The following is a 14,385-nucleotide window of genomic DNA, read 5'->3' as shown; positions in this document are numbered from 1 at the left end:
AATTACAAGTAAACAGTCAATTGGGTAAAATATTTTAGTAACTATGGCAGACAAATAGATAAAAAGCATATATACAAATCAATAGCAAAACCAGTATTATCTCTTGGTAAATAACATTAACAGACAGGCATGAGAAAAGAAATATCAGAAGGTTGTGATAGGTTTATGGAAATAATCTTACTCAAGTCATACTAATTTTAAAAATTGGAAGACTTGGAATAACCACTACATTTTACAATACTGGTACCTTTTTAAAATCAAAGTGCAAGTGCTCCTGACCAAAGAAAGTTCATTAAAAATCAGTAAGCTTGCTGCCTTCTGCATACCATCAGTTCTGCTCTCCAAATTTGCTGCTTCTCCTGTTTATCTTCCCTCCTCTGAGTGATTAAATTGCTTAAATTACTTTTCTACTTAATCAATTTTCTACCTCAGGCTGTGCAGTAACAAATGAAACATCAGCTCTCATAACACACCCTTCTCTTTCCCGTCCTCCCCGGTAACGATATCACCTTAAATCATTTCATTATTGGGACCATATAAATAAGGCCCAGTAATGTTTTTATGATTATATGTCTTTTATGGCTTTTTGTCCCTTGTTTTTCTGGAATGTCTTATTGCTTTTGCTGTTTTATAGCACTAATTGCTTTTATTATACTTGGAAAAAAAACCTCTTTATCATATCAGGCAAGCTAGCAACTCCTCTCCTGGACTTAGACCACTGTTCCATAATCCTAGATCTCCTTTCTGGGTTGGTTGCTCTGCAAAGATTTGTTGAAATGATTGTATAGAGAAGAAGGGTGTGGTGAGACATTAAGCTCTGCAGGTGGAGTGTGAATCATTACAGCCCTTCTACAAAGCGAGCTGCCATTATGTGGAAAAAGCTATAAACATTCAAAGACTTTGACCTTATGTGCTACTTGCAAAAATTTATTGGGAAAAATAACCAGAGTTATTTTTAAGATCCAGATGTACTGTGGTGATGTTTTTGTGAATAAGGGTAAGCAACTTGTGCATTGTTATAGTTAGGAGTTGTTAGGAGATTATGAAGTATGGAAGGTTCTTGACTCATGGGAGGTCAATTTCATGATTTTTGACTTTATGATGGTACAAAAGCAATAGGCAATCAGCAGAAACCGTACTTGGAATTTTTCATTTGAATCTTTTCCTGGAATAATGATACTCAGTCTGATCTCCTCTTGACATGGTGCGCAGCGTCTAGCTGCAACGCACAGGACAGCCATGTGAGCTTGAAGACAATTAACTAACCCTGCAGCATACTATGTTCAACTAATACAGGAGATACAAAGACTTCATTGCACACTTCTTGGTGTTTGATGATATTGCTGAACTGCAGGCTAATGGAAGTGTTCTAAGCAAGTCAAAGGTAGACTGGGTTATTCTATGATGTAGAATAAATTGGGCATATTAAGTGCTTTTTTAACTTACAATATTTTCAACTTAGGGTGAGCCTATCAGTATGTAACTCCATTATAAATCAAGGAGCAGCTATACTCTGGACTCACTAAAAGTAGAGCATTTTTTTCAGTACTAGCAATTGAAACCATGGGCACTGTACCACTGAGCTGCATTCCCTGCCCTTTTTAATTTTACATGGAGGCAAAGTCTGGCTAATTTGCCCAAGCTGGTCTTGAACTCACTTTCTTACCTCAGCCTCTTGAGTAGCTGAGGTACAGCACTTTCTGAAATCTACTTTTGGGAGACAACTCAGAGAGAGGAAGCTATTTTTTTTTCAAACAGCTAAAAGTGAGACATAATAAGAGAAGCACACGACCATCAGGCATCTGAGTCCTGTTACGTACATGGAGAAGACTTGGACAGACTAAATAAAGTTTGCTTTCATTGGCAAATAGAAAGATACAGGTTCCACGTTGCAACATCTCAAGGGTTGAACCTCCTACCCTTGCCTGGCTGCTCACGCTGGCTACCCTAGGTAGCATGCAATGGCCCACCTGGGTCACAGGGGCTTTAGTTTAAATGTAATGATGTTAGTGATGGTCATGAACAATGAGAGAGAGGACAGCTACCAATGCACGGGTATCGAGAGGTAGGCGGAACCTGAAACTGATGAGGTGGGGAAGAGATGCTGAAAGTTCACACGGGGGCCACAGGATGGTTGCCTAGGGCTGGGTGACGAGCGAAGTGTGTGTGGGGAAGGAATAGACTCGCCTTGAATTGCACAGGGGGTTATGTCATCAGGGGAAATCCAGGGGAGGGTGTACTTGAAAACAAGGTTCTCTGCAAGCCTCTGGGCAGCAAAGCCAGGCTTCCAGAGGGTGTAATGAACAGAGCTAAGGAGGGGTCCAAAAGGGAAGGATGTGCCACTGAATGTTCACAATGAAACACAGAGCTATGACAAAGGTGAGCCACCTCAATGTGCCCTTAGGGAGCCACAGGATGAGACATTCAGGGATTTGAAGTGGAGAGAGGAAGGATACAGAACCGATGGGCAGGAACTGGCAGCTCCAGGATTTCAACTGAAACTTCAGGATGAACTTAGGAAAATGCCTCCACAGACCATTGTTCCAACTGCCATGGGTCCACCTAATTGCCTCAGGCCTGTAAGTATGCTTAAGGTGATTTCATGCACAAATAATGTTGGGGAAAACCCTATGGCTAGGTAATTTAGCTGGGCTTGGTAGATAAGTTGAATGAATGCTTTGTAAGAGAACCAAGTGGTAGGGAATGTGGGTTTAGGATCATCGATTAAAGTAAAAGCGGAGTGAGAGGAGGCTTCTGGGTACATCAATAAAAGTCTGAACATCTGACAGTAGCTGAAGATGCCTGGGTTTGGAGTGTACCCAGAAAGAACAAGTGGCTGGTGTGGGAACGTGTTGAGACTGTGTGAAATCCTGGTGGAGTTTTGGTTCAGGGTGGACCAAGGTATGGATCTGGCTCCCAAGCCAATGGATCTCATTCCTTTGCTAAGACAAAAATCTGCCAGAAATGATTTATATTTTGGGCTAAAGTAAGGGATTAGAGTAAATTAGTGGAAGAGAACAACAGAGAGAGAGGGAGAGATACAGGGAGAGGGAGAGGGAGAGGGAGAAGGAGAAGGAGAGGGAGAGAATGTGTTCAAATAGACACACAAAGTTTGATTTCAGCAAGGCACCTGGCAGTCTTTACCTCTTCAACTTCTCCCAATGTTTATTTCTAACCTAGAGCATAAGTCAGCATAGGTGGGGTTGTGGGAAGTGAATACGTTTACAGGCACTAGCTTATTTGTGGGTAATTATGAATCAGTGTTCACGATCCTTTTTAATGTAGAAGATATAACTGAAAAGATAGCCTCACATCTTATATTTATTTATATGTTTAATATTGCCTTGGTCCCACCTTTGAGAAGTGGTTCATACAGATAACAGAGAATGGCCTGCATATGCTGCAAAGATATCTCAGGGAGATTCACTCTTCAGCCACTCTGTGACCTCATTCTAGATGCCTAAGTAGGTACTACACTTGAATTTCTGGTTCAGAAGTGTACCATTTTTGATAAACCCAGGAGACATTTCAACCAGTCTCCAAAAATAATCCCACTCTTAACAAATCCAATAGACACACATCTACCAAAAACAGGGAAAATAATGCTTGTGATGAATTATCCCCCAAAGAATCTGTTCCAAATGGTGTACAGATGCAAATTATGGACCAAGAACATGATCTGGTCATTGCCTTTGTCTTCTTCAGAGATCTGGGCACTCACAGAGCAGCCTCCTCTTTCACCACTGGATGTTGTCCAGCCTGCCCCCAGGTCTGCAGAGAGACTTCTATCTTCCCAGCACTCTTGTCTTGACTTCCATTATCAGTTCTCATGAAAAACCTGTCACCACCATAAATCAACTTGAACGTTATTGATACTTGGCCCAAAGTTACACAAACATGATGCACTATTGGAAGAGAGAGTTAAAAGGATGATTCAGGACATCTTTCATGAAGGTTGCATGCTCCTCATGTTTCTCTGCTGTATGTTTTCCTTTTCTAAGCAACTCTTTAATTTCAATAATTTTCTCTATCCTTTCCAAGTCCTTGTTCAAGAAGAGAAAGAAATATGTTTCTTGGAAATTGTCTTTGTGAACTGACTTTTGCATTTTAAGTGATAGTTCTGTTCTCTTGATTTCAGAGATTGGGAAAGAGAGGGATGATACAGTTCTCACTGTACCTAGTCTTGAGTTTGAGCTAATGAATTGCTTTTGTTTTTAACTATATTGAAATGTTCAATGTTATTTCCATTAAGAAACAAAATGTCATTCTACCAATATAATCCATGTAACTGTTTTTCCTTGTTAGACTCAGGGGTTCTAATCAGTGAGGAGTGAAGAGTATTTCCTAACAATTAATTTGTATGTCAGCTCTGACCGTATTGCTAGTAGTCTCATCTTTCCTGTGACTAGGTGTTTGCTCATCAGGATTCCACTGGCTTGACAGAAGAAATGCAGGAATGCAGTTAGGAGCAGGGTCTTGTGATTGAAAGCTTAGAGTTCAGAGTGAAAACAGCTGTGCTTGAACCCATAACACATAAACGTGAAAACATTTTTCCACCTCTCTGAGCTTCTGGATCTGTAGGTGACCTGAGAAGGTGTGAAGAAGTACGTTTCAGCTAATGGTCCTAAAGGCCATAAATAACAACACGTCCAGGAATTATGAAAATAGACTGTGCTAGAGTTCTGTCACTGCGCAAAAATACATGAGGTAATCAACTCTTAAAGAGGAAAGACTTATGTCACAGTTTCTGTCCCTGGTCAGCTGCCACTATTGCTTCTGCGCTTGTCAGAAGCAGCATATGAAGGCAGAAAGCGTATAGTGGAGCAACAAAACCTCATCTCGTGGTGGCCAGGAAATGAAAGAGAGAGGGAGAGAGAGAGAGAGAGAGAGAGAGAGAGAGAGAGAGAGAACAGAGAGACAGAGACAGAGGCAGTGACAGTTAGAGACAAGGACAGAGACAGAGATAGAGACAGAGGCAGAGACAGAGATGGGATACGACCATCACTTCCAAGAGCATGACCCAAATGATCTAATTATCTTTCACAAAGGCCACTTGCTAAAGGTTTCCCCACCTTCCAGTAGACCCATCTGGAGGGGACCAAGCCTTTGACATACCACTTTTTGGTGGACATTCCAGATTCCACTTATAACACTTCTACAAAGGGGACATTATTCGAGTTTCTTGTTAACTCCAGTAAGGGAGAGAATGAAGACAGGGTGTTCTAGATGGAAGATACTGGAATGGAAGATACTGTTAAAGATGGAAGCTGGGAGAACTAGGAAAGGTCAGAGTAGAGGGGGAGGAGATGAAGAAAGGAAAAGGTGACTGGGAGAGTGTCATCTGCCCACATGTTCATATGTATTATTAAGAGCATCTTTTAGCTAGAATTTCATATTCTTAGTGCTTGATTTCTTAACGGGGAATTTCCTTTATCAGTCTCAACTCTTCTGTTGTCTCTAATTCTTAAAGAGACAAGTCCAACACATAGAAAACAATGGGGAATAAAAGGCTGTCCCACTTACCCTGATTATCAGTGCAGGAGACTTGTAGAATCAGAGACGACTATGGGCCGGAGCATGGCAGGCTGTAAGGAAGAAGTTGGATTTGGAGGTAGCGGCTTAGATGCCCACAGACAACAGTGTATTGGCATTAGAGGTCCCAGGTTTCTGACAGGCAGGTTGTGGGATGCCAAGTAAAGTTTTTGACATGGAGTAATTTCTGAATTTGGTGAGCAAATGAAAATAACTTACAATTATGGGCTGGTCTATGTCTGCAAATTCGTGTGTTGAAGCAGTAACCCGAACTATCTCAGACCGTGACTGTATTTGACATAGGATTTTAATGACGTGATTAGGTAAAACAGGGTTACTAGGTTGGGACCTAACCTAGTGACTGGTGTCTTTTTAAGAAGGGGAGATTAGGACACAGAGAGACAGGCACCAGACATGCGAATCCACAGAGAGATGCTCAGTGGAAGACAAAGCCGATGGTGGCCATCAGCAAGCTGAGGAAAGGACAGACTTCAAAAACAGACAGAACCCTGCTGGCACTTTGACCTCGGACCTCTGTAGTTTCTAGGACTCTGAGAAGTACAATTCTGTTGTATTTTCTGCCCACTCTGTAGGACTTTGCTACGGCAACCCTAACAGTGATGTCTCTGTTATATTTGTTGTCTATTCCCATGGTAGCAACTCATTCATTTTTTTTCTTTAAAAGCCCTATATGACTAAGTTGGGGGAATAGAGTGAATACAATTGGACACACAGACTACCTCAGTAGACTGGGAGCAGAAATAAAAGTGTGCATGAAAACTGAGTTGAGATGGTGCAAAGCCATCAGAAAACAAGGCTGAAGGAACCCTCCTCTTCTTTTCCAGTGACTCAGATGCTGTCATTACCTGACAGGCTGTTTTTTACCTGGAGAATTTTCTAGTATTTCAAGAGGATGCAGCAACCTAAGGAATTGCATTAGTTCATTGCTTCAGATATAGGGCAAGAAGGTGAGGCTGACAAGATGACACAGAGAAGCTGGAATTTGGGTGTTGGTTAGAGAAACAAGGCGTTCATAAGGAGAGCCTAGGGAAGGGGGAAACAGCCTTGTGCCTGATCCTCACATCTTCACACATGCAAAACTAAGACCCAAACAAACATGAAGGGAGAAAAGAGATCTAATAGCTATTGATTCATACTCTATTGGGAATGTGTGTTAAAGATATCCTTGAAAGGGAAAAGAAGTAGAGGATCTGCATGAGTACTCATGAAAGACACAGCCCCACCTTCTAACAGTCGCGCAGTCCACGGATGAACCATGACCATTACATTGTGCGGACACAGTGGTGCTGTAAATGCTAAGTTAGGGACACATGGTGTTTGTTGGGCAAACAAGGAGAGATGCTCTACCTGGTGCTGGGAGGAAGCCAGCCTTCAAAAGAGGCCTCCCCTGCAAGGGCAGTGCCCAAGCTAAGTAGAAAGTAAGAGGGAGTCAAGTAGAGTGCTGGGGAGAAGTACACTTCAGACACATGGAAATGTGGGAGATAGGAGAGCATGGCTCATTCGTGAAGTACAAGTAGGGTCTTATAGTGGGAGGAGAGAACACTACGTCTAAAACTTGGTCTTTTCTCCTTAGTGCAGAAGGACCCACAGTGCTTCTCTCAGAACTTACCAATGCCTCTGTTTTAACAATGCAAATTAACATATATATACTATGCGTCATCTAGATAATATGCAAATATTCAAGAACAATTGCAATAAACATAATTTAGAACAGCATATTCAGCTATAATTGTTTCCTTAAAGAGCTGTGTTCAAATATTTCCAAGAGATGCAGCGATAATTGTAGGCAGGACCATATTTTCTAAGTTACTGTTTACTAGCAAATTCCCGGTAGCTCAGAGATATGCAAATTTCAGGGGCCCCAGCTGACATCCAGATTCATCTGCTCATGGTAGCTCTTTACTGGACTCCTATGGTTCAAGTGACATTCTTATGCTGTCCTCAATTTCAATCACAAGTGCGCTTACCATCAGGTCTTCTGGGAAATTGGAACGATGAAGAAAGTCTTTCAGTATGAAAAACAGAACCAAAAGGAATCATTCACTTACGTGTGACTTGGCCACACAACAGGATGGAGGCCTCTGTTAAGAAATACCCTTAAGGGGTGGGGGTGTGGTGCTAAATAGAAAGTGGATTTTTTTCCTTAAGTGTGTGTTTTACTTGGACTCCACTTCATCTGGATGGAATTTCATCTGTTACCTTCACTGTTATTATTACACACACACACACACACACACCAGCTCTTTGGAGCATTTATTTGGTGCATTTTCACTGTGACTAAATGATCCCTTTTGTGAATTATTAATATGTACATTACACACCTAAAGACTTGTCAGGCCAGCTGAAATTAGTGTTTGAGATGTAACTAATTCTCACGCATTTCATGTCTATCTATCTATCTATCTATCTATCTATCTATCTATGTATACTACTGTCTTGGTTACAATATACCTGATGCCCAAAATTAAGGAAGGAAAGGTTTATTTTGCTTACAGTTCGTGGAGGTTTCAGTCCATACTTGGCAGGTTATAAGGCAGAGTGGCACATGGCAGAGGGCTACAGCTCATCGCGGCAGAACACAGCAAAAGCAACAAGCACACACACAAGGGAGGAAAAATGGCCAGAAGCACAAAAGCCAGGAAATGGCCCCAAGCAGCCTCTTGCTCTCCCTTACATGTGCAAACTATCCACCCCAAGGGCGGGTGCAGCTCTCACACCCATAATCAATCAAACTCTAAAAGCGTGCCCCATGACCGCATGAGGCTTTGGGGGGGACACCCAGACACAAACCATAACTACTACTACTGAAGGCGCACTAGGTAATAAGTAACTTAAAACCTTTTCAGTAAAATGTTCTTTAGTTTTTCAGGAGGAACAATGGAGAGGTACTAAGTGCAAGAGTAAAGTTGGTTGTATGCTAGGACAGAATCCTGTGATTAAATATATATATATATATATATATATATATACACACACACACACACACATATATATATATATATATATACATATATATATATATATTTACTATATTATGGGAGAACCTCAGTAAAAGGAGATAGCTCCCTGATAGAAATAATTTATTTTTAAAATGTTTATTTCATCACAACCTAAATTCTTACTTGTATTTCTCCCTCAACTATGATATAAAAATATAAGAGGGACTGTACTGGTTACAACTCTGTCACCACTTCAGAGGGCCGCCCCTTCCCTAACAGGCTCTCCACGAACATCACATCATGAATGGGAATCATCTACACATCCACTCTGGGTCAGGTGCTCTCCAATCCTTATCTCACTTGACTTTCATCAGAATGGGTCTCTCAGGGGCCCCTGTGAAAACCGAAGCTCAGAAATGTTAATGGTCCAAGGACAAATAGCTAGTGTCTCCAAATAGCACTGGCTCTCCACCCAGGCCTTCTAACTCTCAAAAACGTTTCCTTATTTACCTTGGAATAGTTCTGGTTCTTTAGTGGGAGGACTGGGCCCTGGCTGTTGGAAACCTTGTTGAATTCTTTCTGCTTTCTCCTAATCCTTATCCCCCAAAGATATCCAATAGGAACTTTACAAATTACTAGTGGATCTCCTTCCAGATCTCAGTGTTTAACGGTATACCAAGACATCACATAGTCTCAAAAAGCTCTATCCCAACAGCACCTGCAATGGTACCGGAGGCGGGGTGGGGAAGACTCCTGCTTATGTGGGTCTCTAGTGTGGCGGTTTGTGTGGGTGGCCCTGTTCCCTCCCCACCTTCAGTGCAGGCTTCCTCCTGTCACAGGGCGGCCAAAAAGCTCTGTCCTGATGAGTCATCCTTGGCTCAGAAGCCTCTCCTGACTCAGGAGGCCGGAGCGGCATGGTAGAGCCTTGGAACGAGCTCTTGAAGGGAGAGACTTGGCCTGGCTTCACATATTTCTATTGTTATAAAACCCTGATTAAAATAGATATCTTTTGCTTGACACAGTAGATCTGCAGCACTTTTCTTTTCCTTCTACTATAACCAAAATTCACTTTTCTTCCAAACTTTGGATTTTACCATGAAAGTGATAACCTATTTTATATATTTATATGCTATTGATAGCATACTTAGTGCAATATTTGTGATATATTTGGTATATATATTTCATAAATATTAAATTTCTGACTTCATAATGCAATCTACGGCACATGGTTTCAGGTTAGGTTAAATGAATGTTATTTTGGGGAACTATATAGCATTAGCATTAATAAATAGTATTAAGGCTATGCATTGAACCTGATTTCCCTTCTTAATTGGCTATTTGGACCACAGAGTAAGGACTTAAAGTCAGAAGGGCTTGGCTTGTGTGTGTATGTGTGCATGGCTTCACAGGTATGTGGAAACAGGAGAAAAGTAAGAGTCCTAATCCATGCATTTTATTATTTACACAAAAATGCTGATAGTTTCAGGGTAATTTGTAGGAAAGAGCATATTTCTCCAGCTGGTTTTCTTTCTCACAGGGAAAAGAAAAGAGAACTACTTGAGTATTTGTACAGGAGCGAGCTGAGAACTTTAGGTATGTTGTGAATTTGGTTTGTATTTGAATATGTTTCAGTGAATACTTTTGAACAGTATGCTACTTGCAGAAGCTGAGATGACAAAGATGAATAACGCGCATTCCTTCGCACTAAGGAATTTACAGTCTAAGGTGAGGCAGGTGAACAACTGGTGGTCATAACCTGGTGTAACAAGCGTCATGCAAGAAGCCTCACAGAATCCTTGTGAAGGACGACCTAGGAGAGGTGCCTCTGTTTTTCCTCTGCCAAAGGGCGGTAAGGCTTAGTACAAGCAGCCAGACCAGCTTCATAAGTATGTAGGGCCCTGGAGGGGTTTTAGGGAGACTTCCCCAAAGAGGTGACACCACCTTGGGTCTTCAAACATCCAGGCAAAAGTGTGGGGATAACATCACTGCCTGCAGAGGTAAAAACATGCAGGAGGTCCTGGAGCTACAGAGCAGGACATGTTCAAGGATTCTGCTTCCATGCCTAGGGCGGGAGGCAAGCGCGCTTTCCAGGGTTCAGGTGCACTTGGGTAGCTGTGGGAAATGAATGAAGGAGTCAAAATGGGGGGGAGAAAATCACTTTTGCATTTTATTATTATAAATCTGTCAGAATTTTGCCCATAGCCAAATGATCATTTTTTTTTTTTCGTTTGGACTTTTGATTATTTAGAGGAAGGAATGAGGGACAAGGACTATGCATGAAAAGGACCCTCCTATGATCTTTTGCTTATCTGGCAGGCTGTTGGTCTCCTTGTCGTCCCGGGAAAACTTGTATTCCACTACAGAGTAAGGTAGAAAGTTAGCTGACTTAAGGGGATTATGCAGAAAGGGAGGCTGGATGCAGGAACAAGTTACGGGGTTGTCTGAGTGAATCAGCTTGTGGCAACAGCTCCAGCGTTAGAGCTGATGAGGAGGGAAGCAAGGGTGGAAGACGTAGCTTACCTTCTCTGCCTTGGATAAGTGTAAGGATGGTGGCAAAAACAATAATTAGCGTGTTCCGAGCACCAACTGTTTGCCAGTGTCTCTCTACAAGCTCAGAGACAGACTCCCTCCGTTCTTAGCTGCATGTCCGTGTGAGAACTTCACGTTTTACAGTTGAGGAAATGGAAACAAGGATAAGTAGCTTGCCCAAGGTTACACAATTAGATCTGAGAGCTGGGAGCAGTTCATAAAGATCTTGAAGACAAAACAAAAGAATAAAATTAGCCAGAAAATAAAGCAAAGGGTCAAGGGCAGAACCCAGGGAAATTCCGGTATCTCAGGAGTCAGGCTGTAAAAGAGACTGGCTTGGATCCACCTAACAGGTTGGAGACCTCAGAGGACAGTGGTGTGTTCCTAGCCAGCACCTTCAGGTAAGGACAACACCTACCTTTTCCCAATGAGGAAATGGAACCTGGAATGGTGGCTCTGAGACTCCATGCAGTCCTAGAACGCTGTGGTCTTCCCACGACTCTGCCACTCCTTGGGATGGAGACGGCAGGTGGAAGACATGCCTAGGAGTTTTATGTTTGGGCTTCCGATAATTTGAAAGGGTGAGGAATGTGGGAGCCTGAGATTTGGTTACAAATTACAATCCAAATTATCGCTTTGTTTTAATTCTGGTTGTAAGTCTAATTTCCTCTCTATGAAATCTTTTACTGGAACATTTAATGAGTAAGCAAATTACTTGGTTTAAATTATAACTCTTCTGTCCTCCCGACCAAGAACAAGCTAAAACATATCTAGGAGGAGAGGTGGAAGATCTCAATTATCCTCGACATACTCATTGCTTTAGTGGTCCTGGGTGGGTTACTAACTTTGCTGGTCACCCTTATTGTTTTCCATAACTGTTAGGGTCACCTCAGTAAGTAGCTACCTGAATTAAAATTCAGCAAATCATGTCAATCCCTAGGGATCTCTTTTTTTCTCAGTGTACCAGGTAGCCAGTTATTTCTTTCCCTTTCAATGAGCTATGTCAACCCTGGAAGATACTATAATCTTGTTGTTGTTATCCTTATCCCGAGGACACTGCTGGGGCAACTCCTGCGGAACCCTGAGAGTCTTTAACCCCCAGTGTCCGGCTAGTCTTTGCCACATGTACCATTTTCGTAACACATATATCATACATGTCCTTTCCTTCCAAAGGAGAGAAAATGTACCTACATTTAAAAATCCCTTGCAAAAACCAACTTGAGCCTTTTATAAAATTTAGTACTTGCCTTATTTTTTGAAGGAATACTACATTTCTTCCTGCAGTTTCACATTTTTATTTCCCTCCTTTCTCCGGCAGTCCTTGCAATTGAACTCCCAATTTAGTCATCACAAAACCATCATAGCTATAAAACTTGCTGATGTAGCCTTTTGCATAACTTGTCAGCTTTTATATGTCTGTGTATGTGTTTGGCTGTCCCACTACAGTAAAGATCTAGGGAAATAGGGCTTGTGTCATTTTTATTCATCACTGCAAACCTTATTTATACTTCAAGTCTGATGCTCTTCTCACCACAGCATTCTGGTAGCAGAGGCAAGGAAGGGAGATCTGGCCAGCACACATGGTCCTAGAAAGGCAGAAGGAAGCTGAGATTTGTCCATTCTTGGATGCCGTACTCTTCTTGTGATTCCACAGCTCCTGGGGTTGGACACAGCAGGTAGAGGACATGCCTAGGATTTTTATTTTTATGTTTGGGAGAAGGCAACGTTAGGTAGCTGGCTTGAGGGATGGGACCAGGGCCTGTGAAGGAAGGATGGGCTGGGAACTAGAAGACGAAGTGCTGGGATGAAGGATAAGGAGGCTGTAAGTCAAGACAGGAGGTAAAGAAAGCCCTGCACAAGTGGGAAGACGGAGCAATGGGACCGGAGCTCAGGTAGACATCACACTGAGGGTGGGCTTAGGACTCATGTCGCTAAGTCAGGGGGTCTGGGAACAGATTTGCTTTTAGCCAGTTTTCAGACTCTTACTCCACAAGAGCTGCGTGCTCTCTTACACACTTTTCTTCTTTTTCTTCTGGAAGCTGACATTAAAACATCTAGAATGAATAGGAAAACACTAGTGAAATGAAGATGCTCAGAAGTTTAAAGGAACTCTGTTTATTCCTTCCAATAGCCAAAGGACGCAAATCTAGAATAAAGGTAGATCCCGCAGACTTAGAAATTAGACTTAAAAACTTACAATAAAAATTAAGCATAAACCTCTAGAGATTGTTAAAAGGGATAATGTTTAAAATGAATAGAAAGCTCTACATATAAAACAAAAAAGTAGGACCATAAGCAATCCAGTGAGAAACAAGTTAATAAAGGATAAAAATCAGAGTAGTCTGTATAACTATACGGAGAAGTCTTATTGGAGTTGCTTAGAAAAAGCTACACAAATAATGATATAAAATCACATACACATGTAAAGATGGCTTTAAATAGTTCTGAAGAAAATAGTTCTGCACCAAAATAAAAGAAAAGTTAGTTTCTAGAGTGAGGTAACACTTTCAAGAATATTTAAACAGAACAATAAGAGTTTTTTAAATCTCTATTTTCAGTGACAATCAGCATCACCAGCCCTGCTATTCAAGTATAATTTTCACAAAATAAAATTATAAGACCAGGAGAAAAATTTTCTTCATTTTAATTGTATAATAACTTGATCTTATTAATAGCATGTCCTTTTGTTGATAGTAACTTCATGCTCTACAGTGAGCTTTTATGTGCACTATTTTACTTAATATTTGATTAATTTTGCCCAAAACATTGTCACAAATTGGAAAATCTAAATTTTTTATTCTCTGTCCCGTTGGATATTTTAGTTCTTTATTGCATATATGACTGGTTTGACATCTCTACATCTAGTCCAATAGAAAATTTCTATAGCAAATTTAGTCTTTAATAAAGAAACAGTTACAGGCAATTGAAATGACAGGAACTTTCCCCCTTTCGATAGTTGTTTTAAGATAAGTGATACACTATGGTCACATGTTGCATAATAACATATCAACCCATGACAAAATGCACATGACCATTGTATGACAAATGTACATACCATATAGTCCAGGTGTGGACCCGGTTCCACCACCCAGCTTTGTCTGAGTACATTCTGTGATGTTGGCACCCCCACAAAAATCACAGAATAACACATTTCTCAGAACCATTTGGTGGTTGAGTGGCATGTGACTGACCATTTCCTCCACTGGCCATTTCCAGCTACATCTGGGAAGATCTATTTTATGTGCTCAGCCTCAGAATCATACCTTCTCGACTGGGTGTGGTGGTACATGCCTGTAATCCCAGCACTCGGATTACAGGCTGAGGCAGGAGGCAGGTGGCTGAGGCAGGAGGATCGTTGTGAGTT

At 41.4% G+C, this 14,385-nt stretch overlaps 1 protein-coding gene and 1 long non-coding RNA gene across 2 annotated transcripts in view; one reads left to right on the top strand and one right to left on the bottom strand.

Moving 5' to 3' along the window:
* Positions 1-2,316: 2,316 nt before the first annotated feature.
* Edn1 (endothelin 1) overlaps positions 2,317-14,385 on the top strand; it is a 27,040-nt gene continuing 14,971 nt past the window's right edge. The window contains exon 1 of the mRNA XM_005398820.2: positions 2,317-2,579. The gene's annotated coding sequence lies outside the window, so the exon portion shown is untranslated. The remainder of the gene's footprint in view (positions 2,580-14,385) is intronic.
* LOC102016682 lies at positions 10,087-11,648 on the bottom strand. Its single transcript, XR_263232.2, has 3 exons — positions 11,440-11,648; positions 11,013-11,246; positions 10,087-10,604 (listed from the first exon to the last, which is right to left on the bottom strand). It is a non-coding gene; the product is annotated as an uncharacterized LOC102016682 (long non-coding RNA).

Source organism: Chinchilla lanigera, unplaced genomic scaffold, assembly GCF_000276665.1.
Source record: "Chinchilla lanigera isolate Chin_1 unplaced genomic scaffold, ChiLan1.0 scaffold00064, whole genome shotgun sequence".
Taxonomy (NCBI): Eukaryota; Metazoa; Chordata; class Mammalia; order Rodentia; family Chinchillidae; genus Chinchilla; species Chinchilla lanigera.
The sequence above is the reverse complement of the archived record's forward strand: the minus strand, read 5'-3'. Positions and strand labels throughout refer to the sequence as shown.